This window comes from Pseudophryne corroboree, unplaced genomic scaffold, assembly GCF_028390025.1.
Source record: "Pseudophryne corroboree isolate aPseCor3 unplaced genomic scaffold, aPseCor3.hap2 scaffold_223, whole genome shotgun sequence".
NCBI classification, from domain to species: Eukaryota; Metazoa; Chordata; class Amphibia; order Anura; family Myobatrachidae; genus Pseudophryne; species Pseudophryne corroboree.
Window position 1 is genome coordinate 521,189 of NW_026968879.1, and position 18,587 is coordinate 539,775.

General features: G+C 42.0%; 9 non-coding genes and 1 pseudogene across 9 annotated transcripts; all 10 read right to left on the reverse strand.

The window, feature by feature from the left end:
- Nucleotides 1-12,496: 12,496 nt before the first annotated feature.
- Nucleotides 12,497-12,659, reverse strand: LOC135008763 (U1 spliceosomal RNA). The gene has a single exon (XR_010208409.1). It is a non-coding gene; the product is annotated as a U1 spliceosomal RNA (small nuclear RNA).
- Nucleotides 12,660-12,811: 152 nt separating this feature from the next.
- Nucleotides 12,812-12,975, reverse strand: LOC135008658 (U1 spliceosomal RNA). Its single transcript, XR_010208310.1, has one exon. It is a non-coding gene; the product is annotated as a U1 spliceosomal RNA (small nuclear RNA).
- A 674-nt stretch (nucleotides 12,976-13,649) lies between these two features.
- LOC135008709 (U1 spliceosomal RNA) lies at nucleotides 13,650-13,812 on the reverse strand. Its single transcript, XR_010208360.1, has one exon. It is a non-coding gene; the product is annotated as a U1 spliceosomal RNA (small nuclear RNA).
- Nucleotides 13,813-13,964: 152 nt separating this feature from the next.
- Nucleotides 13,965-14,128, reverse strand: LOC135008639 (U1 spliceosomal RNA). Its single transcript, XR_010208291.1, has one exon. It is a non-coding gene; the product is annotated as a U1 spliceosomal RNA (small nuclear RNA).
- A 1,020-nt stretch (nucleotides 14,129-15,148) lies between these two features.
- LOC135008866 (U1 spliceosomal RNA) lies at nucleotides 15,149-15,284 on the reverse strand (annotated as a pseudogene).
- A 152-nt stretch (nucleotides 15,285-15,436) lies between these two features.
- LOC135008659 (U1 spliceosomal RNA) lies at nucleotides 15,437-15,600 on the reverse strand. Its single transcript, XR_010208311.1, has one exon. It is a non-coding gene; the product is annotated as a U1 spliceosomal RNA (small nuclear RNA).
- Nucleotides 15,601-16,274: 674 nt separating this feature from the next.
- On the reverse strand, nucleotides 16,275-16,437 carry LOC135008805 (U1 spliceosomal RNA). The gene has a single exon (XR_010208451.1). It is a non-coding gene; the product is annotated as a U1 spliceosomal RNA (small nuclear RNA).
- A 152-nt stretch (nucleotides 16,438-16,589) lies between these two features.
- Nucleotides 16,590-16,753, reverse strand: LOC135008971 (U1 spliceosomal RNA). Its single transcript, XR_010208571.1, has one exon. It is a non-coding gene; the product is annotated as a U1 spliceosomal RNA (small nuclear RNA).
- Nucleotides 16,754-17,427: 674 nt separating this feature from the next.
- Nucleotides 17,428-17,590, reverse strand: LOC135008737 (U1 spliceosomal RNA). Its single transcript, XR_010208386.1, has one exon. It is a non-coding gene; the product is annotated as a U1 spliceosomal RNA (small nuclear RNA).
- A 152-nt stretch (nucleotides 17,591-17,742) lies between these two features.
- LOC135008584 (U1 spliceosomal RNA) lies at nucleotides 17,743-17,906 on the reverse strand. Its single transcript, XR_010208238.1, has one exon. It is a non-coding gene; the product is annotated as a U1 spliceosomal RNA (small nuclear RNA).
- Nucleotides 17,907-18,587: the final 681 nt, after the last annotated feature.

Sequence of the window (18,587 nt, forward strand, 5' to 3'; positions counted from 1 at the left end):
AATGAAAATTTTAAAGCCTCCTGTTAGTGCTTCATCTACACGTTATAGCCCTGAATTTTCCAATGCCTAGCTCTTTGCAAAAGAGAGATATTGGCAAGGAAAAGCTGTAATGTACCTTTGCATTTTTCTCCCAAACGAAGGACACTAGAATGAAAATTTTAAAGCCTCCTGTTAGTGCTTCATCTACACGTTATAGCCCTGAATTTGCCAATGCCTATCTCTTTGCAAAAGAGAGATATCGGCAAGGAAAAGCAGCATTGTACTTTTGCATTTTTCTCCCAAACGAAAGACACTAGAATGAAAATTTTAAAGCCTCCTATTAGTGCTTCATCTACACGTTATAGCCCTGAATTTTCCAATGCCTAGCTCTTTGCAAAAGAGAGATATCGGCAAGGAAAAGCTGTATTGTACCTTTGCATTTTTCTCCCAAACGAAAGACACTAGAATGAAAATTTTAAAGCCTCCTGTTAGTGCTTCATATACACGTTATAGCCCTGAATTTTCCAATGCCTATCTCTTTGCAAAAGAGAGATATCGGCAAGGAAAAGCTGCATTGTACTTTTACATTTTTCTCCCAAACGAAAGACACTAGAATGAAAATTTTAAAGCCTCCTGTTAGTGCTTCATCTACACGTTATAGCCCTGAATTTTCCAATGCCTATCTCTTTGCAAAAGAGAGATATCAGCAAGGAAAAGCTGCATTGTACTTTTACATTTTTCTCCCAAACGAAAGACACTAGAATGAAAATTTTAAAGCCTCCTTTTAGTGCTTCATCTACACGTAATACCCCTGAATTTTCCAATGCCTATCTCTTTGCAAAAGAGAGATATCGGCAAGGAAATGCTGTATTGTACCTTTGCATTTTTCTCCCAAACGAAAGACACTAGAATGAAAATTTTAAAGCCTCCTGTTAGTGCTTCATCTACACGTTATAGCCCTGAATTTTCCAATGCCTATCTCTTTGCAAAAGAGAGATATCGGCAAGGAAAAGCTGTATTGTACCTTTGCATTTTTCTCCCAAACGAAGGACACTAGAATGAAAATTTTAAAGCCTCCTTTTAGTGCTTCATCTACACGTTATAGCCCTGAATTTTCCAATGCCTATCTCTTAGCAAAAGAGAGATATCGGCAAGGAAAAGCTGTATTGTACCTTTGCATTTTTCTCCCAAACGAAAGACACTAGAATGAAAATTTTAAAGCCTCCTGTTAGTGCTTCATATACACGTTATAGCCCTGAATTTTCCAATGCCTATCTCTTTGCAAAAGAGAGATATCGGCAAGGAAAAGCTGCATTGTACTTTTACATTTTTCTCCCAAACGAAAGACACTAGAATGAAAATTTTAAAGCCTCCTGTTAGTGCTTCATCTACACGTTATAGCCCTGAATTTTCCAATGCCTATCTCTTTGCAAAAGAGAGATATCGGCAAGGAAAAGCTGCATTGTACTTTTACATTTTTCTCCCAAACGAAAGACACTAGAATGAAAATTTTAAAGCCTCCTTTTAGTGCTTCATCTACACGTAATAGCCCTGAATTTTCCAATGCCTATCTCTTTGCAAAAGAGAGATATCGGCAAGGAAATGCTGTATTGTACCTTTGCATTTTTCTCCCAAACGAAAGACACTAGAATGAAAATTTTAAAGCCTCCTGTTAGTGCTTCATCTACACGTTATAGCCCTGAATTTTCCAATGCCTAGCTCTTTGCAAAAGAGAGATATTGGCAAGGAAAAGCTGTATTGTACCTTTGCATTTTTCTCCCAAACGAAGGACACTAGAATGAAAATTTTAAAGCCTCCTGTTAGTGCTTCATCTACACGTTATAGCCCTGAATTTTCCAATGCCTATCTCTTTGCAAAAGAGAGATATCGGCAAGGAAAAACTGTATTGTACCTTTGCATTTTTCTCCCAAACGAAAGACACTAGAATGAAAATTTTAAAGCCTCCTGTTAGTGCTTCATCTACACGTTATAGCCCTGAATTTTCCAATGCCTAGCTCTTTGCAAAAGAGAGATATCGGCAAGGAAAAGCTGTATTGTACCTTTGCATTTTTCTCCCAAACGAAAGACACTAGAATGAAAATTTTAAAGCCTCCTGTTAGTGCTTCATCTACACGTTATAGCCCTGAATTTTCCAATGCCTATCTCTTTGCAAAAGAGAGATATCGGCAAGGAAAAGCTGTATTGTACCTTTGCATGTTTCTCCCAAACGAAGGACACTAGAATGAAAATTTTAAAGCCTCCTATTAGTGCTTCATCTACACGTTATAGCCCTGAATTTTCCAATGCCTATCTCTTTGCAAAAGAGAGATATCGGCAAGGAAAAGCTGTATTGTACCTTTGCATTTTTCTCCCAAACGAAGGACACTAGAATGAAAATTTTAAAGCCTCCTGTTAGTGCTTCATCTACACGTTATAGCCCTGAATTTTCAAATGCCTATCTCTTTGCAAAAGAGAGATATCGGCAAGGAAAAGCTGTATTGTACCTTTGCATTTTTCTCCCAAACGAAAGACACTAGAATGAAAATTTTAAAGCCTCCTGTTAGTGCTTCATCTACACGTTATAGCCCTGAATTTTCCAATGCCTATCTCTTTGCAAAAGAGAGATATCGGCAAGGAAAAACTGTATTGTACCTTTGCATTTTTCTCCCAAACGAAGGACACTAGAATGAAAATTTTAAAGCCTCCTATTAGTGCTTCATCTACACGTTATAGCCCTGAATTTTCCAATGCCTATCTCTTTGCAAAAGAGAGATATCGGCAAGGAAAAGCTGCATTGTACTTTTACATTTTTCTCCCAAACGAAAGACACTAGAATGAAAATTTTAAAGCCTCCTTTTAGTGCTTCATCTACACGTAATAGCCCTGAATTTTCCAATGCCTATCTCTTTGCAAAAGAGAGATATCGGCAAGGAAATGCTGTATTGTACCTTTGCATTTTTCTCCCAAACGAGAGACACTAGAATGAAAATTTTAAAGCCTCCTGTTAGTGCTTCATCTACACGTTATAGCCCTGAATTTTCCAATGCCTAGCTCTTTGCAAAAGAGAGATATCGGCAAGGAAAAGCTGTATTGTACCTTTGCATTTTTCTCCCAAACGAAAGACACTAGAATGAAAATTTTAAAGCCTCCTGTTAGTGCTTCATCTACACGTTATAGCCCTGAATTTTCCAATGCCTATCTCTTTGCAAAAGAGAGATATCGGCAAGGAAAAGCTGTATTGTACCTTTGCATTTTTCTCCCAAACGAAGGACACTAGAATGAAAATTTTAAAGCCTCCTATTAGTGCTTCATCTACACGTTATAGCCCTGAATTTTCCAATGCCTATCTCTTTGCAAAAGAGAGATATCGGCAAGGAAAAGCTGTATTGTACCTTTGCATTTTTCTCCCAAACGAAGGACACTAGAATGAAAATTTTAAAGCCTCCTTTTAGTGCTTCATCTACACGTTATAGCCCTGAATTTTCCAATGCCTATCTCTTAGCAAAAGAGAGATATCGGCAAGGAAAAGCTGTATTGTACCTTTGCATTTTTCTCCCAAACGAAAGACACTAGAATGAAAATTTTAAAGCCTCCTGTTAGTGCTTCATATACACGTTATAGCCCTGAATTTTCCAATGCCTATCTCTTTGCAAAAGAGAGATATCGGCAAGGAAAAGCTGCATTGTACTTTTACATTTTTCTCCCAAACGAAAGACACTAGAATGAAAATTTTAAAGCCTCCTGTTAGTGCTTCATCTACACGTTATAGCCCTGAATTTTCCAATGCCTATCTCTTTGCAAAAGAGAGATATCGGCAAGGAAAAGCTGCATTGTACTTTTACATTTTTCTCCCAAACGAAAGACACTAGAATGAAAATTTTAAAGCCTCCTTTTAGTGCTTCATCTACACGTAATAGCCCTGAATTTTCCAATGCCTATCTCTTTGCAAAAGAGAGATATCGGCAAGGAAATGCTGTATTGTACCTTTGCATTTTTCTCCCAAACGAAAGACACTAGAATGAAAATTTTAAAGCCTCCTGTTAGTGCTTCATCTACACGTTATAGCCCTGAATTTTCCAATGCCTAGCTCTTTGCAAAAGAGAGATATTGGCAAGGAAAAGCTGTATTGTACCTTTGCATTTTTCTCCCAAACGAAGGACACTAGAATGAAAATTTTAAAGCCTCCTGTTAGTGCTTCATCTACACGTTATAGCCCTGAATTTTCCAATGCCTATCTCTTTGCAAAAGAGAGATATCGGCAAGGAAAAGCTGTATTGTACCTTTGCATTTTTCTCCCAAACGAAGGACACTAGAATGAAAATTTTATAACCTCCTATTAGTGCTTCATCTACACGTTATAGCCCTGAATTTTCCAATGCCTATCTCTTTGCAAAAGAGAGATATCGGCAAGGAAAAGCTGTATTGTACCTTTGCATTTTTCTCCCAAACGAAGTACACTAGAATGAAAATGTTAAAGCCTCCTGTTAGTGCTTCATCTACACGTTATAGCCCTGAATTTTCCAATGCCTAGCTCTTTGCAAAAGAGAGATATTGGCAAGGAAAAGCTGTATTGTACCTTTGCATTTTTCTCCCAAACGAAGGACACTAGAATGAAAATTTTAAAGCCTCCTGTTAGTGCTTCATCTACACGTTATAGCCCTGAATTTTCCAATGCCTATCTCTTTGCAAAAGAGAGATATCGGCAAGGAAAAGCTGTATTGTACCTTTGCATTTTTCTCCCAAACGAAGGACACTAGAATGAAAATTTTATAACCTCCTATTAGTGCTTCATCTACACGTTATAGCCCTGAATTTTCCAATGCCTATCTCTTTGCAAAAGAGAGATATCGGCAAGGAAAAGCTGTATTGTACCTTTGCATTTTTCTCCCAAACGAAGGACACTAGAATGAAAAATTTAAAGCCTCCTGTTAGTGCTTCATCTACACGTTATAGCCCTGAATTTTCCAATGCCTATCTCTTTGCAAAAGAGAGATATCGGCAAGGAAAAGCTGTATTGTACCTTTGCATTTTTCTCCCAAACGAAAGACACTAGAATGAAAATTTTAAAGCCTCCTTTTAGTGCTTCATCTACACGTAATAGCCCTGAATTTTCCAATGCCTATCTCTTTGCAAAAGAGAGATATCGGCAAGGAAATGCTGTATTGTACCTTTGCATTTTTCTCCCAAACGAGAGACACTAGAATGAAAATTTTAAAGCCTCCTGTTAGTGCTTCATCTACACGTTATAGCCCTGAATTTTCCAATGCCTAGCTCTTTGCAAAAGAGAGATATCGGCAAGGAAAAGCTGTATTGTACCTTTGCATTTTTCTCCCAAACGAAAGACACTAGAATGAAAATTTTAAAGCCTCCTGTTAGTGCTTCATCTACACGTTATAGCCCTGAATTTTCCAATGCCTATCTCTTTGCAAAAGAGAGATATCGGCAAGGAAAAGCTGTATTGTACCTTTGCATTTTTCTCCCAAACGAAGGACACTAGAATGAAAATTTTAAAGCCTCCTATTAGTGCTTCATCTACACGTTATAGCCCTGAATTTTCCAATGCCTATCTCTTTGCAAAAGAGAGATATCGGCAAGGAAAAGCTGTATTGTACCTTTGCATTTTTCTCCCAAACGAAGGACACTAGAATGAAAATTTTAAAGCCTCCTTTTAGTGCTTCATCTACACGTTATAGCCCTGAATTTTCCAATGCCTATCTCTTAGCAAAAGAGAGATATCGGCAAGGAAAAGCTGTATTGTACCTTTGCATTTTTCTCCCAAACGAAAGACACTAGAATGAAAATTTTAAAGCCTCCTGTTAGTGCTTCATATACACGTTATAGCCCTGAATTTTCCAATGCCTATCTCTTTGCAAAAGAGAGATATCGGCAAGGAAAAGCTGCATTGTACTTTTACATTTTTCTCCCAAACGAAAGACACTAGAATGAAAATTTTAAAGCCTCCTGTTAGTGCTTCATCTACACGTTATAGCCCTGAATTTTCCAATGCCTATCTCTTTGCAAAAGAGAGATATCGGCAAGGAAAAGCTGCATTGTACTTTTACATTTTTCTCCCAAACGAAAGACACTAGAATGAAAATTTTAAAGCCTCCTTTTAGTGCTTCATCTACACGTAATAGCCCTGAATTTTCCAATGCCTATCTCTTTGCAAAAGAGAGATATCGGCAAGGAAATGCTGTATTGTACCTTTGCATTTTTCTCCCAAACGAAAGACACTAGAATGAAAATTTTAAAGCCTCCTGTTAGTGCTTCATCTACACGTTATAGCCCTGAATTTTCCAATGCCTAGCTCTTTGCAAAAGAGAGATATTGGCAAGGAAAAGCTGTATTGTACCTTTGCATTTTTCTCCCAAACGAAGGACACTAGAATGAAAATTTTAAAGCCTCCTGTTAGTGCTTCATCTACACGTTATAGCCCTGAATTTTCCAATGCCTAGCTCTTTGCAAAAGAGAGATATTGGCAAGGAAAAGCTGTATTGTACCTTTGCATTTTTCTCCCAAACGAAAGACACTAGAATGAAAATTTTAAAGTCTACTGTTAGTGCTTCATCTACACGTTATAGCCCTGAATTTTCCAATGCCTATCTCTTTGCAAAAGAGAGATATCGGCAAGGAAAAGCTGTATTGTACCTTTGCATTTTTCTCCCAAACGAAAGACACTAGAATGAAAATTTTAAAGCCTCCTGTTAGTGCTTCATATACACGTTATAGCCCTGAATTTTCCAATGCCTATCTCTTTGCAAAAGAGAGATATCGGCAAGGAAAAGCTGTATTGTACCTTTGCATTTTTCTCCCAAACGAAAGACACTAGAATGAAAATTTTAAAGCCTCCTGTTAGTGCTTCATCTACACGTTATAGCCCTGAATTTTCCAATGCCTAGCTCTTTGCAAAAGAGAGATATCGGCAAGGAAAAGCTGTATTGTACCTTTGCATTTTTCTCCCAAACGAAAGACACTAGAATGAAAATTTTAAAGCCTCCTGTTAGTGCTTCATCTACACGTAATAGCCCTGAATTTTCCAATGCCTATCTCTTTGCAAAAGAGAGATATCGGCAAGGAAAAGCTGTATTGTACCTTTGCATTTTTCTCCCAAACGAAGGACACTAGAATGAAAATTTTATAACCTCCTATTAGTGCTTCATCTACACGTTATAGCCCTGAATTTTCCAATGCCTATCTCTTTGCAAAAGAGAGATATCGGCAAGGAAAAGCTGTATTGTACCTTTGCATTTTTCTCCCAAACGAAGTACACTAGAATGAAAATGTTAAAGCCTCCTGTTAGTGCTTCATCTACACGTTATAGCCCTGCATTTTCCAATGCCTATCTCTTTGCAAAAGAGAGATATCGGCAAGGAAAAGCTGCATTGTACTTTTGCATTTTTCTCCCAAACGAAAGACACTAGAATGAAAATTTTAAAGCCTCCTGTTAGTGCTTCATCTACACGTTATAGCCCTGAATTTTCCAATGCCTATCTCTTTGCAAAAGAGAGATATCGGCAAGGAAAAGCTGTATTGTACCTTTGCATTTTTCTCCCAAACGAAGGACACTAGAATGAAAAATTTAAAGCCTCCTGTTAGTGCTTCATCTACACGTTATAGCCCTGAATTTTCCAATGCCTATCTCTTTGCAAAAGAGAGATATCGGCAAGGAAAAGCTGTATTGTACCTTTGCATTTTTCTCCCAAACGAAAGACACTAGAATGAAAATTTTAAAGCCTCCTGTTAGTGCTTCATCTACACGTTATAGCCCTGAATTTTCCAATGCCTATCTCTTTGCAAAAGAGAGATATCGGCAAGGAAAAGCTGTATTGTACCTTTGCATTTTTCTCCCAAACGAAGGACACTAGAATGAAAAATTTAAAGCCTCCTGTTAGTGCTTCATCTACACGTTATAGCCCTGAATTTTCCAATGCCTAGCTCTTTGCAAAAGAGAGATATCGGCAAGGAAAAGCTGTATTGTACCTTTGCATTTTTCTCCCAAACGAAAGACACTAGAATGAAAATTTTAAAGCCTCCTGTTAGTGCTTCATCTACACGTTATAGCCCTGAATTTTCCAATGCCTATCTCTTTGCAAAAGAGAGATATCGGCAAGGAAAAGCTGTATTGTACCTTTGCATTTTTCTCCCAAACGAAGGACACTAGAATGAAAATTTTAAAGCCTCCTATTAGTGCTTCATCTACACGTTATAGCCCTGAATTTTCCAATGCCTAGCTCTTTGCAAAAGAGAGATATCGGCAAGGAAAAGCTGTATTGTACCTTTGCATTTTTCTCCCAAACGAAAGACACTAGAATGAAAATTTTAAAGCCTCCTGTTAGTGCTTCATCTACACGTTATAGCCCTGAATTTTCCAATGCCTATCTCTTTGCAAAAGAGAGATATCGGCAAGGAAAAGCTGTATTGTACCTTTGCATGTTTCTCCCAAACGAAGGACACTAGAATGAAAATTTTAAAGCCTCCTATTAGTGCTTCATCTACACGTTATAGCCCTGAATTTTCCAATGCCTATCTCTTTGCAAAAGAGAGATATCGGCAAGGAAAAGCTGTATTGTACCTTTGCATTTTTCTCCCAAACGAAGGACACTAGAATGAAAATTTTAAAGCCTCCTGTTAGTGCTTCATCTACACGTTATAGCCCTGAATTTTCAAATGCCTATCTCTTTGCAAAAGAGAGATATCGGCAAGGAAAAGCTGTATTGTACCTTTGCATTTTTCTCCCAAACGAAAGACACTAGAATGAAAATTTTAAAGCCTCCTGTTAGTGCTTCATCTACACGTTATAGCCCTGAATTTTCCAATGCCTATCTCTTTGCAAAAGAGAGATATCGGCAAGGAAAAACTGTATTGTACCTTTGCATTTTTCTCCCAAACGAAGGACACTAGAATGAAAATTTTAAAGCCTCCTATTAGTGCTTCATCTACACGTTATAGCCCTGAATTTTCCAATGCCTATCTCTTTGCAAAAGAGAGATATCGGCAAGGAAAAGCTGCATTGTACTTTTACATTTTTCTCCCAAACGAAAGACACTAGAATGAAAATTTTAAATCCTCCTTTCAGTGCTTCATCTAACACGTAATAGCCCTGAATTTTCCAATGCCTATCTCTTTGCAAAAGAGAGATATCGGCAAGGAAATGCTGTATTGTACCTTTGCATTTTTCTCCCAAACGAGAGACACTAGAATGAAAATTTTAAAGCCTCCTGTTAGTGCTTCATCTACACGTTATAGCCCTGAATTTTCCAATGCCTAGCTCTTTGCAAAAGAGAGATATCGGCAAGGAAAAGCTGTATTGTACCTTTGCATTTTTCTCCCAAACGAAAGACACTAGAATGAAAATTTTAAAGCCTCCTGTTAGTGCTTCATCTACACGTTATAGCCCTGAATTTTCCAATGCCTATCTCTTTGCAAAAGAGAGATATCGGCAAGGAAAAGCTGTATTGTACCTTTGCATTTTTCTCCCAAACGAAGGACACTAGAATGAAAATTTTAAAGCCTCCTATTAGTGCTTCATCTACACGTTATAGCCCTGAATTTTCCAATGCCTATCTCTTTGCAAAAGAGAGATATCGGCAAGGAAAAGCTGTATTGTACCTTTGCATTTTTCTCCCAAACGAAGGACACTAGAATGAAAATTTTAAAGCCTCCTTTTAGTGCTTCATCTACACGTTATAGCCCTGAATTTTCCAATGCCTATCTCTTAGCAAAAGAGAGATATCGGCAAGGAAAAGCTGTATTGTACCTTTGCATTTTTCTCCCAAACGAAAGACACTAGAATGAAAATTTTAAAGCCTCCTGTTAGTGCTTCATATACACGTTATAGCCCTGAATTTTCCAATGCCTATCTCTTTGCAAAAGAGAGATATCGGCAAGGAAAAGCTGCATTGTACTTTTACATTTTTCTCCCAAACGAAAGACACTAGAATGAAAATTTTAAAGCCTCCTGTTAGTGCTTCATCTACACGTTATAGCCCTGAATTTTCCAATGCCTATCTCTTTGCAAAAGAGAGATATCGGCAAGGAAAAGCTGCATTGTACTTTTACATTTTTCTCCCAAACGAAAGACACTAGAATGAAAATTTTAAAGCCTCCTTTTAGTGCTTCATCTACACGTAATAGCCCTGAATTTTCCAATGCCTATCTCTTTGCAAAAGAGAGATATCGGCAAGGAAATGCTGTATTGTACCTTTGCATTTTTCTCCCAAACGAAAGACACTAGAATGAAAATTTTAAAGCCTCCTGTTAGTGCTTCATCTACACGTTATAGCCCTGAATTTTCCAATGCCTAGCTCTTTGCAAAAGAGAGATATTGGCAAGGAAATGCTGTATTGTACCTTTGCATTTTTCTCCCAAACGAAGGACACTAGAATGAAAATTTTAAAGCCTCCTGTTAGTGCTTCATCTACACGTTATAGCCCTGAATTTTCCAATGCCTATCTCTTTGCAAAAGAGAGATATCGGCAAGGAAAAACTGTATTGTACCTTTGCATTTTTCTCCCGAACGAAAGACACTAGAATGAAAATTTTAAAGCCTCCTGTTAGTGCTTCATCTACACGTTATAGCCCTGAATTTTCCAATGCCTAGCTCTTTGCAAAAGAGAGATATTGGCAAGGAAAAGCTGTATTGTACCTTTGCATTTTTCTCCCAAACGAAAGACACTAGAATGAAAATTTTAAAGTCTACTGTTAGTGCTTCATCTACACGTTATAGCCCTGAATTTTCCAATGCCTATCTCTTTGCAAAAGAGAGATATCGGCAAGGAAAAGCTGTATTGTACCTTTGCATTTTTCTCCCAAACGAAAGACACTAGAATGAAAATTTTAAAGCCTCCTGTTAGTGCTTCATATACACGTTATAGCCCTGAATTTTCCAATGCCTATCTCTTTGCAAAAGAGAGATATCGGCAAGGAAAAGCTGTATTGTACCTTTGCATTTTTCTCCCAAACGAAAGACACTAGAATGAAAATTTTAAAGCCTCCTGTTAGTGCTTCATCTACACGTTATAGCCCTGAATTTTCCAATGCCTAGCTCTTTGCAAAAGAGAGATATCGGCAAGGAAAAGCTGTATTGTACCTTTGCATTTTTCTCCCAAACGAAAGACACTAGAATGAAAATTTTAAAGCCTCCTGTTAGTGCTTCATCTACACGTTATAGCCCTGAATTTTCCAATGCCTATCTCTTTGCAAAAGAGAGATATCGGCAAGGAAAAGCTGTATTGTACCTTTGCATTTTTCTCCCAAACGAAGGACACTAGAATGAAAATTTTATAACCTCCTATTAGTGCTTCATCTACACGTTATAGCCCTGAATTTTCCAATGCCTATCTCTTTGCAAAAGAGAGATATCGGCAAGGAAAAGCTGTATTGTACCTTTGCATTTTTCTCCCAAATGAAGTACACTAGAATGAAAATGTTAAAGCCTCCTGTTAGTGCTTCATCTACACGTTATAGCCCTGCATTTTCCAATGCCTATCTCTTTGCAAAAGAGAGATATCGGCAAGGAAAAGCTGCATTGTACTTTTGCATTTTTCTCCCAAACGAAAGACACTAGAATGAAAATTTTAAAGCCTCCTGTTAGTGCTTCATCTACACGTTATAGCCCTGAATTTTCCAATGCCTATCTCTTTGCAAAAGAGAGATATCGGCAAGGAAAAGCTGTATTGTACCTTTGCATTTTTCTCCCAAACGAAGGACACTAGAATGAAAAATTTAAAGCCTCCTGTTAGTGCTTCATCTACACGTTATAGCCCTGAATTTTCCAATGCCTATCTCTTTGCAAAAGAGAGATATCGGCAAGGAAAAGCAGCATTGTACTTTTGCATTTTTCTCCCAAACGAAAGACACTAGAATGAAAATTTTAAAGCCTCCTATTAGTGCTTCATCTACACGTTATAGCCCTGAATTTTCCAATGCCTAGCTCTTTGCAAAAGAGAGATATCGGCAAGGAAAAGCTGTATTGTACCTTTGCATTTTTCTCCCAAACGAAAGACACTAGAATGAAAATTTTAAAGCCTCCTGTTAGTGCTTCATCTACACGTTATAGCCCTGAATTTTCCAATGCCTATCTCTTTGCAAAAGAGAGATATCGGCAAGGAAAAGCTGTATTGTACCTTTGCATGTTTCTCCCAAACGAAGGACACTAGAATGAAAATTTTAAAGCCTCCTATTAGTGCTTCATCTACACGTTATAGCCCTGAATTTTCCAATGCCTATCTCTTTGCAAAAGAGAGATATCGGCAAGGAAAAGCTGTATTGAACCTTTGCATTTTTCTCCCAAACGAAGGACACTAGAATGAAAATTTTAAAGCCTCCTGTTAGTGCTTCATCTACACGTTATAGCCCTGAATTTTCAAATGCCTATCTCTTTGCAAAAGAGAGATATCGGCAAGGAAAAGCTGTACACAAAGCTTGTAGTGCACAAGGGTATAGAAGGGAGCGGCTGAAGAAAAGAGAAGTGGAAACAGACAGCAAACTAGGCTGGAGAGAGACCTGAGACAAAGAGATCTGAATTATACGAGAGCCGACCAGGGGAAACACAAATTATGCAGTCAAGTTTCCCACATTTGGGGAAATCGCAGGAGCAGCACACCCAGAGTACAATGGGTGAGCCTTGCCCTGGGAGAAGCACCTTCATGATCATAGTATCTCACCTGGCAGGTAAGTAGGAGTTGGGCTAGAGCTGGGGAGGGTCGCTGCTCGGGTACCCCCCTGTAAAGTGAAGGAGATCCAACTGAGGCAGCACAAGGGAACTCTCGAAAGAAGAACAAGGCTAAAGGAAAATCTGAGACAAAGAAATCTGACTTTTACCAGAGCTGACCAGAGGAAAGCACAAACACAGTCTCCCACTACCACAAATAATGCAGTCAAGTTTCCCACATTTGGGGAAATCACAGGGGTCAGCATACCCAAAATGCAATGAATGAACCTCACCCTGGGAGAAAAATCTTCATGACCATGGTATCTCCTATGCAAAATAAGTATGATTTGGAATAGGGCTGGGGAGGGCCGCTGCTCATGCACATCTCTGTCAAGTAAAGGAGATTCAACTGAGGCAGCACAAGGGAACTCTCATCTTGGGACAACAACTGCAGGGAGAACATATATTTTCAGATGAACATGGGAGGGCAGAAGGCTGCCTAATACTGAAGCACCCCCAAACAACAAACCAAATGCAACAACTAGTGCAAGCATTCCTGGGGGAAGGCCTGCCGCAGATGGATTTGCATATGGTGATGTCATCCAAGCAGTGGGTCAAAGTTGGCTTCAACCCTCGTCTGCATATGAAAAGAGAAAAGGGGCGTGCAGGGCATGGTGGCCTTTTGCGGCGCTTGGCTGACCCCTAGTTTGCATTAAACACCTCCACCCTCCTTTGGTGTGGGGCTCATGTTGGCTATGCCCCAGCCCCTGAAGCATTCAAGCTGATTTCTTGCAGCAGCTGGGCACTGTAACAGCTCCAGAGCTGCTCTGTAAGGCAAGTAAAAGGGTCTGGGCCCTGCAGCACTACCTGTAGATCGCATTGTGCGTTGGAAGGCACAAAGTAAGCAGACAGGAGGAGAAGTCAGGATAGTGCGCAAGGGCATAGAAGGGAGCGGCTCAAGAAAAGAGAAGTGGAAACAGACAGCAAACTAGGCTGGAGAGAGACCTGAGACAAAGAGATCTGAATTATACGAGAGCCGACCAGGGGAAACACAAATTATGCAGTCAAGTTTCCCACATTTGGGGAAATCGCAGGGGCAGCACACCCAGAGTGCAATGGGTGAGCCTTGCCCTGGGAGAAGCACCTTCATGATCATAGTATCTCACCTGGCAGGTAAGTAGGAGTTGGGCTAGAGCTGGGGAGGGTCGCTGTTCGGGCACCCCCCTGTCAAGTGAAAGAGATCCAACTGAGGCAGCACAAGGGAACTCTCGAAAGAAGAACAAGGCTAGAGGAAGATCTGAGACAAAGAAATCTGACTTTTTCCAGAGCTGACCAGAGGAAAGCACAAACACAGTCCCCCACTACCACAAATAATGCAGTCGAGTTTCCCACATTTGGGGAAATCACAGGGGTCAGCATACCCAGAATGCAATGAATGAACCTCACCTTGGGAGAACAATCTTCATGACCATGGTATCGCCTATGCAAAATAAGTATGATTTGGGATAGGGCTGGGGAGGGCCGCTGCTCAGGCACATCTCTGTCAAGTAAAGGAGATTCAACTGAGGCAGCACAAGGGAACTCTCATCTGGGGACAACAACTGCAGGGAGAACACATATTTTCAGATGAACATGTGAGGGCAGAAGGCTGCCTAATACTGAAGCACCCCCAAACAACAAACCAAATGCAACAACTAGTGCAAGCATTCCTGGGGGAAGGCCTGCAGCAGATGGATTTGCATATGGTGATGTCATCCAAGCAGTGGGTCAAAGTTGGCTTCAACCCTCGTCTGCATATGAAAAGAGAAAAGGGGCGTGCAGGGCATGGCGGCCTTTTGCAGCGCTTGGATGACCCCTAGTTCGCATTACACACCTCCACCCTCCTTCGGTGTGGGGCTCATGTTGGCTATGCCCCAGCCCCTGAAGCATTCAAGCTGATTTCTTGCAGCAGCTGGGCACTGTAACTGCTCCAGAGCTACTCTGAAGCACCCCCAAACAACAAACCAAATGCAACAACTAGTGCAAGCATTCCTGGGGGAAGGCCTGCAGCAGATGGATTTGCATATGGTGATGTCATCCAAGCAGTGGGTCAAAGTTGGCTTCAACCCTCGTCTGCATATGAAAAGAGAAAAGGGGCGTGCAGGGCATGGCGGCCTTTTGCAGCGCTTGGATGACCCCTAGTTCGCATTACACACCTCCACCCTCCTTCGGTGTGGGGCTCATGTTGGCTATGCCCCAGCCCCTGAAGCATTCAAGCTGATTTCTTGCAGCAGCTGGGCACTGTAACTGCTCCAGAGCTACTCTGTAAGGCAAGTAAAAGGGTGTGGGCCCTGCAGCACTACCTGTAGTTCGCATTGTGCGTTGGAAGGCACGAAGTAAGCAGACGGGAGAAGTCAGGATAGTGCGCAAGGGCATAGAAGGGAGCGGCTCAAGAAAAGAGAAGTGGAAACAGACAGCAAACTAGGCTGGAGAGAGACCTGAGACAAAGAGATCTGAATTATACGAGAGCCGACGAGGGGAAACACAAATTATGCAGTCACGTTTCCCACATTTGGGGAAATCGCAGGAGCAGCACACCCAGAGTGCAATGGTTGAGCCTTGCCCTGGGAGAAGCACCTTCATGATCATAGTATCTCACCTGGCAGGTAAGTAGGAGTTGGGCTAGAGCTGGGGAGGGTCGCTGCTCGGGTTCCCCCCTGTGAAGTGAAGGAGATCCAACTGAGGCAGCACCAGGGAACTCTCGAAAGAAGAACAAGGCTAGAGGAAGATCTGAGACAAAGAAATCTGACTTTTACCAGAGCTGACCAGAGGAAAGCACAAACACAGTCTCCCACTACCACAAATAATGCAGTCAAGTTTCCCACATTTGGGGAAATCACAGGGGTCAGCATACCCAAAATGCAATGAATGAACCTCACCCTGGGAGAAAAATCTTCATGACCATGGTATCTCCTATGCAAAATAAGTATGATTTGGAATAGGGCTGGGGAGGGCCGCTGCTCATGCACATCTCTGTCAAGTAAAGGAGATTCAACTGAGGCAGCACAAGGGAACTCTCATCTTGGGACAACAACTGCAGGGAGAACATATATTTTCAGATGAACATGGGAGGGCAGAGGACTGCCTAATACTGAAGCACCCCCAAACAACAAACCAAATGCAACAACTAGTGCAAGCATTCCTGGGGGAAGGCCTGCCGCAGATGGATTTGCATATGGTGATGTCATCCAAGCAGTGGGTCAAAGTTGGCTTCAACCCTCGTCTGCATATGAAAAGAGAAAAGGGGCGTGCAGGGCATGGTGGCCTTTTGCGGCGCTTGGCTGACCCCTAGTTTGCATTAAACACCTCCACCCTCCTTTGGTGTGGGGCTCATGTTGGCTATGCCCCAGCCCCTGAAGCATTCAAGCTGATTTCTTGCAGCAGCTGGGCACTGTAACAGCTCCAGAGCTGCTCTGTAAGGCAAGTAAAAGGGTGTGGGCCCTGCAGCACTACCTGTAGTTCGCATTGTGCGTTGGAAGGCACAAAGTAAGCAGACAGGAGGAGAAGTCAGGATAGTGCGCAAGGGCATAGAAGTAAGCGGCTCAAGAAAAGAGAAGTGGAAACAGACAGCAAACTAGGCTGGAGAGAGACCTGAGACAAAGAGATCTGAATTATACGAGAGCCGACCAGGGGAAACACAAATTATACAGTCAAGTTTCCCACATTTGGGGAAATCGCAGGAGCAGCACACCCAGAGTGCAATGGGTTAGCCTTGCCCTGGGAGAAGCACCTTCATGATCATAGTATCTCACCTGGCAGGTAAGTAGGAGTTGGGCTAGAGCTGGGGAGGGTCGCTGCTAGGGTACCCCCCTGTAAAGTGAAGGAGATCCAATTAAGGCAGCACAAGGGAACTCTCGAAAGAAGAACAAGGCTAGAGGAAAATCTGAGACAAAGAAATCTGACTTTTACCAGAGCTGACCAGAGGAAAGCACAAACACAGTCCCCCACTACCACAAATAATGCAGTTGAGTTTCCCACATTTGGGGAAATCACAGGGGTCAGCATACCCAAAATGCAATGAATGAACCTCACCCTGGGAGAAAAATCTTCATGACCATGGTATCTCCTATGCAAAATAAGTATGATTTGGAATAGGGCTGGGGAGGGCCGCTGCTCATGCACATCTCTGTCAAGTAAAGGAGATTTAACTGAGGCAGCACAAGGGAACTCTCATCTGGGGACAACAACTGCAGGGAGAACACATATTTTCAGATGAACATGGGAGGGCAGAAGGCTGCCTAATACTGAAGCACCCCCAAACAACAAACCAAATGCAACAACTAGTGCAAGCATTCCTGGGGGAAGTTCTGCAGAAGACGGATTTGCATACGGTGATGTCATCCAAGCAGTGGGTCAAAGTTGGCTTCAACCCTCATCTGCATATGAAAAGAGAAAAGGGGCGTGCAGGGCATGGCGGCCTTTTGCGGTGCTTGGATGACCCCTAGTTCGCATTAAACACCTCCACCCTCCTTTGGTGTGGGGCTCATGTTGGCCATGCCCCATCCCCTGGAGCATTCAAGCTGATTTCTTGCAGCAGCTGGGCACTGTAACAGCTCCAGAGCTGCTCTGTAAGGCAAGTAAAAGGGTGTGGGCCCTGCAGCACTACCTGTAGTTTGCATTGTGCATTGGAAGGCACAAAGTAAGCAGACGGGAGGAGAAGTCAGGATAGTGCACAAGGGTATAGAAGGGAGCGGCTGAAGAAAAGAGAAGTGGAAACAGACAGCAAACTAGGCTGGAGAGAGACCTGAGACAAAGAGATCTGAATTATACGAGAGCCGACCAAGGGAAACACAAATTATGCAGTCAAGTTTCCCACATTTGGGGAAATCGCAGGGGCAGCACACCCAGAGTGCAATGGGTGAGCCTTGCCCTGGGAGAAGCACCTTCATGATCATAGTATCTCACCTGGCAGGTAAGTAGGAGTTGGGCTAGAGCTGGGGAGGGTCGCTGTTCGGGCACCCCCCTGTCAAGTGAAAGAGATCCAACTGAGGCAGCACAAGGGAACTCTCGAAAGAAGAACAAGGCTAGAGGAAGATCTGAGACAAAGAAATCTGACTTTTTCCAGAGCTGGCCAGAGGAAAGCACAAACACAGTCCCCCACTACCACAAATAATGCAGTCGAGTTTCCCACATTTGGGGAAATCACAGGGGTCAGCATACCCAGAATGCAATGAATGAACCTCACCCTGGGAGAACAATCTTCATGACCATGGTATCGCCTATGCAAAATAAGTATGATTTGGGATAGGGCTGGGGAGGGCCGCTGCTCAGGCACATCTCTGTCAAGTAAAGGAGATTCAACTGAGGCAGCACAAGGGAACTCTCATCTGGGGACAACAACTGCAGGGAGAACACATATTTTCAGATGAACATGTGAGGGCAGAAGGCTGCCTAATACTGAAGCACCCCCAAACAACAAACCAAATGCAACAACTAGTGCAAGCATTCCTGGGGGAAGGCCTGCAGCAGATGGATTTGCATATGGTGATGTCATCCAAGCAGTGGGTCAAAGTTGGCTTCAACCCTCGTCTGCATATGAAAAGAGAAAAGGGGCGTGCAGGGCATGGCGGCCTTTTGCAGCGCTTGGATGACCCCTAGTTTGCATTACACACCTCCTCCCTCCTTCGGTGTGGGGCTCATGTTGGCTATGCCCCAGCCCCTGAAGCATTAAAGCTGATTTCTTGCAGCAGCTGGGCACTGTAACTGCTCCAGAGCTACTCTGTAAGGCAAGTAAAAGGGTGTGGGCCCTGCAGCACTACCTGTAGTTCGCATTGTGCGTTGGAAGGCACGAAGTAAGCAGACGGGAGAAGTCAGGATAGTGCGCAAGGGCATAGAAGGGAGCGGCTCAAGAAAAGAGAAGTGGAAACAGACAGCAAACTAGGCTGGAGAGAGACCTGAGACAAAGAGATCTGAATTA